Raw genomic sequence first — 7,190 nt, 5'->3', positions numbered from 1 at the left:
TATAGCTGATAGCCACTCATATGATACTGCTTAATTTCTTTACCTTGTCCATGAGCAAGTCAAAGTCAACCTGTCTTTACAAAGAGCAAATCAGTTGTTTTCCATGATTGGGTTTTGTTCAATATTTGACCCCAGATGAAGCTCTGGCTGGGTTTCCAGATATATAAAAATAAGCAGCATGAAATATTGCTCAGGTAAGTTTCACATTCTCTGACAAAGATTTCTACTCTATCAATTGTGGAAATTATTCTAAAACCTTGCGCATTTACTGTACATTGGGTCAGCAAGCTTGTCACATTGAAATATGACACAGAGCACCCTTGCTATAATTGTTCCCTTTGTTGAAGTAGTAATGAATAATTATAGGTCACCCTTCTGACACTCACCTGACACAGATGATGCCACCAAATGATTGTTCTCATCCACTGACTATTGTTATATTCAAGGTCAGGCAACTAAAGCTTTTTTTTTTTAATTACAAGAAATAATGGGAAAACATAAATAAGATAACATGATCCTCCCATTACAGGATGTTTAAACAAAAATGTCCACCATTAAACCATAGTCTTCTGGCTAGATCCAAATATGACATTTAATTACTCTTCAAATTAATAAATTCCTTCAACAAGTGTCAAGCACCAGTTGTATGTCCAAAATTTTTTCTCTTTTTAAACATCTTACCCTCCCAACTTCATTTTATATCATAGTTCCACTGTTCTTGTAATCTGCTAGTCTAGGAAGCCTGCCTTTGAGCAATTTCTTATTTATCTTCCATACCCAAACCATTATCCAATCCTTCAGAGACACTCCTCTACTATTCTCCATTCCCTCTGCAAAACACCTTGGCTTAAGCCTTCAAAAATTATAACTTAATGCTGTAAAAGCCATAAAAAATGTTCTCCTAACTTCATGACCTCACTTCCCCTTCACCAGGATACTTCTGCATGAGAAATAGATATTGCAGCCACTTGATGCCATGGCTTATGCAGGTGATGGACATTGTGTATATACTTCCTCATTTAATCCAAATTGCCACCCTATGAGTTAGACCTTATAATTCAGCCTGGACTTCTGGTTCTGAGAGGAAAATACTAGAACCAAAAGGGAAGTCCTTGTACTATTCCTTGTGATTCTAATGATAATATCCTTTAGTCAAATTCCATCCTCCTCCTCCCCAGGGAAGGAGCTCTGGTGGCACAGCGGTTAAAGCATTCAGCTGCTAACCAAAAGATCTGCAGTTAGAATCCATAAACCACTCCATGAGAGAAAAATGAGGCAGTTTTCTTCTGTAAAGATTTACAGCTTTGGAAATCCTATGTGGCAGTTCTTTTCTGCCCTATAGGGTTGCTAGGTGTCAGAATCAACTCAATGACAGTGAGTCCCTCCCAGGGAGGGAGAGCAGAAGGGAAAGAAAGGAGGAAATGAAGCAGGAAAGAAGAAAGGGAGAGAGGGAGGGAGGAAAGAGAAAGGAAAGGGCTGAGGAATAGAAAGGAAAAGGTAAGATAATAGAAGAAAAGAAAAAGATCATGTCACTGGTCAATGTTTAAAGAAACTTTTTCTTCACAAGAAGTGGAACACATTTAATGTATTTCATTTCAAAGATGGGATGTTTCCCAGTTAGTTTCACAAAAAGGCTGACGCAGAACATTCTTTAATCAAGCAATAATCAAAGTTCTCCTCGACCCCTTCAATGCCATTTTGCTTCATAAGTCAGAGTTGCTAGAGGGAAGGAAAGAGGGAGACAGTAATAAATGAAGAGCTCTGTGACATGTCACAGGACCCCAGATAATTCAGTAATATGGGAAAGTTTAAAAAAGCAACAGATATTACTTTGACTTTCTGTTCACCAGTTCCCTCATCATTATGTGCCTCTCTTAGGCTTAGTTTGCCGTTTTTTACCTTCCTCATGGCAAATCTTCCAAATAAGCTCTGTGACATTGTGGACTTTTTATTTATTACCTTCTGTCAAACAAAGAGCAGTTCTTCATTCAAAAGGGCACAACCTTATATTCTTTCGAGCTACCAGCACATGTCCTAAATGAACAAGTTCTGCTTAATGCTACAGGCTAACATTTATCTTCTTGATCAGTCCCCCACGTAAATGTCGTTAGAGTTCAAAGCATCACTTGAAAAAGGTGAGTGAATACATTTGTTTTATCCTTTCTCAGGTTCAATACTGCTGATAATGCACAACAGTCCAATAATTATTAGAGAGTTATGTTATATCCTGTAAGGTAATATGCCATTAAGTTTTGTTCCCTTTGTAGGTTTTCTGTCTCAACAGACATTTTATTATTTTTACCTTTAGCCTGAGTGATCTGGTCCCTGAATACTGCTTCGATTCCTTAGCCTACTAGTCATTTTTCTTTGCTAATGAAGCTTTAGCAACAAGGAGCTTTTTGGTACCTCAAATGAGCCAAGTTTATTTATACCTCCAGTCTTAGCCCTTTCACACATACCCAATCCGCACTCCCACATTTCTCCTTCTCCAGAAGGCTGGTGGTTCAAACCCACCAGCCACTCCTCAGAAGGAAGGTTGGGCAATCTACTTCCGTAGTGATACTGCTTCGGAAACCCAAGGAGGGGTCGCTATGAGTCGAGGTTGACTTGACGTCACATAACAACAACACATAACACTCATTCTGTATTGACTGAGGGCTCAGCTTAATGTGGCTTCCTCAGAGAGGTTGTCTTCTCTTTCATACCACCACACTCTCACCAGGTTTCTCCAATAGCATCACATTCCCCCTTCCTGGAAGAAGTACAACTGGAATGCTCCTTAGAAGTGACATTGGCCAGACTTCATCTCACCTACTTTGGTCATGTTATCAGAAAGGACTAGTCCCTGGAGAAAATAGCATGCTTCCTTCCAGGGTCAATAAAAAAGGGGAAAACTCTCATCAAGATGGATTGACACACAATGGGCTCAAGCATAGCAAGGATTGTGAGGATGGTGCAGGACCAGGCAGTGTTTCATTCAGTTGTGCATAGGGTTGCTGTGAGTCAGAGGCAACTCGATAGCACCTAACAACAACAACAACATATCTGCGTACTCATTTGTTTAACATCTATTTCCACAACTAGATTACAAAATCAGGAAGACACGGACAATATCATGTTCACCACAATAAACTCAGTACTTGACAAAGATGTTGGGCTTGATATTTCTTGGAGTAAAGGAAAGAAGGAAGGGAGGGAAAGAAGAAGAATATATAGTACAATTACATCTGCAGTGCCATAACAAATCTGCTGTGCAATGAGAAGATGCTAGTGACCTGTACTAGAGGATTTGTAATGGTATTGAAAGAACACCAGACTAGTTGTGGGATGACATCAAGAACATCATGCCTGAAGAAAGCAAATGGTCATTTAAAAGACAGGAAAGGAATAAAAGACTGAAATGGATGCCAGAAGAGACTCTGAAACTTGTTCTTGAATGGAGAGGAAAAAAAACAAACAAACTCAATGCTGTCAAGTCAATTCAACTCATAGCAACCCCTCCTCGGATTTCTGAGGCAGTATCTCTATGGAAGTCAATTGCCCAATCTTCCTTCCGAGGAGTGGCTGGTGGGTTTGAACCACCAGCCTTCTGGTTAGCCTTAGCGCTACGCCACCAGAGCTCCCTGAATGGAGAGTAGCTAAAGCATATGGAAGAAATGATGAAATGTAAAAGAGCTGAACAGAAGATTTCAGAGAGCAGCTCGAGTAGACAAAGCCAATTACTATAATGAAATGTGCAAAGACATGGAGTTGAAAAGCCAAAAGGGAAGAGTACACTCAGCATTTCTCAAGCTGAAAGAACTGAAGAAGAAATTCAAGCCTCCAGTTGTAAAACTGAAAGATTCTATGGACAAAATGGGAGCTCTGGTAGCATAGTGGCTAAGACACTTGCCTGCTAACCAGACGGCTGGTGGTTCAAACCCACCAGCCACTCCTCGGAAGGAAGGTTGGGCAATCCTACTTCCGTAGTGATACTGCCTCGGAAACCCAAGGAGGGGTCGCTGTGAGTCGGGGCCGACTCGACGGCACATAACAACAACAACATGGACAAAATATTGAATGATTCAGGAAGCATTCGGAAAAAGAAAAAAGGGACACACAGAGTGTCTGTACCAAAAATAATTAGTCGATGATCAACTATTTCAGGAAGTAGCATATGATCAAGAAACAATGGTAGTAAAGGACGAAGTCCATGCTGCACTGAACGAATTGGCAAAAAACAAGGCTCCAGGAATTGACAGAATATCCATTGAGATGTTTCAACAAACAGAAGCAGCGCTAGAGGTGCTTACTTATTATGACAAGACCTGGCAAACTGAGAGGGAGAGATTTCTATGTATGCCCATTCCAAAGAAAGGTGACCCAACAGAAGGTGAAAATTACTGAACAGTATCATTAATATCACATGCAAGTGAAATTTTGCTGAAGATAATTCAAAAACAGTTGCAGCACTATATTGACAGGGAACTTCTGGAAATTCAAACTAGAATTAGAAGATGTGGAATGAGGGATGTTCTGGTTACCTAGTGCCGCTGACAAGAATATATACCAAAAACGGGATGGCCTTAACAAACAGGAGTTTGTTAACAAACAGTTTGGAGGCTTTAAGTCCAAGTTCAAAGCGCCAGGCTCTAGGGGCTGGGTGAAAGCCACTCAGCCTTGGGCTTCAGCTCTGCCTCCAGCTCTTGGCCCACTGAAGCTAGAGGCTTTTCTTCAGACAGCTGCTGGCTGCTGAGGCTGCCAAGCCCAAGGTTGACAAGTAAAAAGGCACAGTCCCAATGTTACCAAATCACACGTCAGGCCATCAATTCAAGTCCATTGTAAGCCCCCAGGTCAGCAGAGCATGGCAGGCTGCTGAACAATGACACAGCTACATGCAGGGTCCAAGCATGCCATAAGCTAGAGACCATTCCCAAAGCTGCTGCTTATGTACAGGAAGCAGACCACATACCCAAAGGCAGCTACTCAGCTGCTTGTGGTAGATCCCACCATGGAGCTGATTGCCAATCTCATCATGAGGAATAACTACCACCAGCTGCCTAGTCACTCAACCAGACCCAGCCAAGTTGACACACAAACATAACGACCGCAAGGGTATCATTGTTGATGTCAGATAGATCTTGCCTGAAAGCAAAGAATACCAAAAAGATATTTATTGACTACACAAAGACATTTGACTGTGTAGATATAAGAAATTTTGGATAGTATTGCAAAGACTGAGAATTCCAGAAGACTTATGTTCATGAGGAACTTGTGCATAGAACTTGTACATTCAAACAGAACAAATGGATACTGCATGGTTTAAAATCAGGAAGGGTGTGTAGCAGGGTTGTATTCTTTCACCGTACTTAATTCAATCTGTATGCTGAGCAAATCATCTGAGAAAATGGACTATATGAAGAAGAACATGCCATCAAGATTGGAGGAAGACTCATTAACCACAACCTGAGATATGCAAATAACACAATGTTCCTTGCTAAAAGTGAAGAAGACTTGAAGCACTTACTGATGAAGATCAAAGACTGTAGTCTTCAATATGGATTCCATCTCAATATAAAAAAAACAAAAATCCTCACAACTGGACCAATAAGCAACATCACAATAAATGGAGAAAAGAATGAAGTTTTCAGGGACTTCATTTTACTTGGAAGCACCCACAGAAGCAGCAGTTAAGAAATCAGACAACAGGCTCCACCTGTGGGATCCCGGGCTCGGGTTCCGGGTGTTATGGTTCCGTGGTGCCAGGTTGAAGTGCTGTATTTTGCAAAAAGTGCTGAAATAACAGGTGTTCCTTCAGAGACCATTTCTGTGCCTCAACAAATAAAAGCATTGCAGCTGTGGAAGGAGATAGAAAGTCGACATCCTGGATTGGCTGATGTCAGAAACCAGGTGATATTTGCTATTCATCAGGAATACGTCGAGCTTGGAGATCAACTTCTCCTCCTACTTCAATTGGGAGACGAAATTGCCATTATCCGCCCCCCCCCCCATTAGTGGAGAGTAGTACTTTTGAGCCAACTGGGAAAGATATGAATGAAATTGGAGAGAAAGCTAAGGATATAATAAAATTCACCACCAAGAAGCTTTTGGTTGATGAAGTTTCACAATTGGTTGACTTCTCCACTCTGTGGTGCAATATCTCTATTTGTAGGGACAACAAGAAATAATTTTGAAGGGAAAAAAGTCATTAGCTTGGAAGATGAAGCATATCTACCAATGGCAGAAAACTAAGTCAGGAAAATTTGTAGCGACATTCAGCAGAAGTGACCAGTCAAACATATAGCGGTGTTCCATAGACTCAGCTTGGTTCCAATGTCAGAAGCCAGCATAATCAATGTTGTGTCCTCAGCCCACAGGGCCACATCCCTGGAAGCTGTGAACTTTGTCACTGATACTTTAAAAGCCAAGGCGCCTATATGGAAAAAGGAAATGTGTGAAGAGTCATCATCATCTTGGAAAAGAAACAAAGAATGCTTTGGGGTGAGGAACGATGAAATCATATATTTTTAGAACACTACATTTTAAATTTGGTAGACTTCTATCTATGATCACATTTTGAATTTTCTTCTCAACAGTTTTCTGCACTGATCTTATTTCTGCACATATCTTATTTGTCACCCTGGGACAGAAGGGAGGTAAAAAAGGAAAATGAGTTGATGTGTAGGATGAGGGCTTATGTAAGAACTAGAAATAAAGGAAAATCTCTAGAGAAGAAATGGGATAATTTCAGTGTGAGAATAATGCCTGTGGTAGTCATACCATTCCATGACTAAATTCTAACTCAGCTCACATTAATGTGTGGCCTTTCCTTACTAACTTTAACTATGTAAGAGAGAGCTTCCTCCTTTCTTTCTTTCTTTCTTTCCTTTACATCCAATGATATCATTGTTATCAGGGATGTATGACTTGAATGTTGGCAGAGCTGGATGGTACAAAAATCTGTTATCAGAGAGTCAACATTATGTATGTTTTGGAACTTACATATTTACAGTGTGAACTGAAACTAAATAAAGACATGATTGAAAAAGTTTAGAAAAAGAAATCAGACAACGTATGGCACTGGGCAAATCTGCTGCAAAAGACCTCGTTCTTTAAAGTGTTAAGAAACAAAGCTGTCACTTGGAAGACTAACCTTTGGTTAAGTGCACCTAACCCAAGCCATGGTATTTTCAATCACCTCATATGCATTT

The 7,190-nt window shown here is 40.5% G+C and overlaps 1 pseudogene; it reads left to right on the top strand.

The window, feature by feature from the left end:
- The first annotated feature begins 135 nt into the window (after positions 1-135).
- On the top strand, positions 136-6,510 carry LOC122150692 (annotated as a pseudogene).
- Positions 6,511-7,190: the final 680 nt, after the last annotated feature.

This window comes from Orycteropus afer, unplaced genomic scaffold (genome assembly GCF_000298275.1).
Source record: "Orycteropus afer afer isolate SDZICR_OR568_19922 unplaced genomic scaffold, OryAfe1.0 scaffold00201, whole genome shotgun sequence".
In the NCBI taxonomy this organism is placed as follows: Eukaryota; Metazoa; Chordata; class Mammalia; order Tubulidentata; family Orycteropodidae; genus Orycteropus; species Orycteropus afer.
The sequence above is the reverse complement of the archived record's forward strand: the minus strand, read 5'-3'. Positions and strand labels throughout refer to the sequence as shown.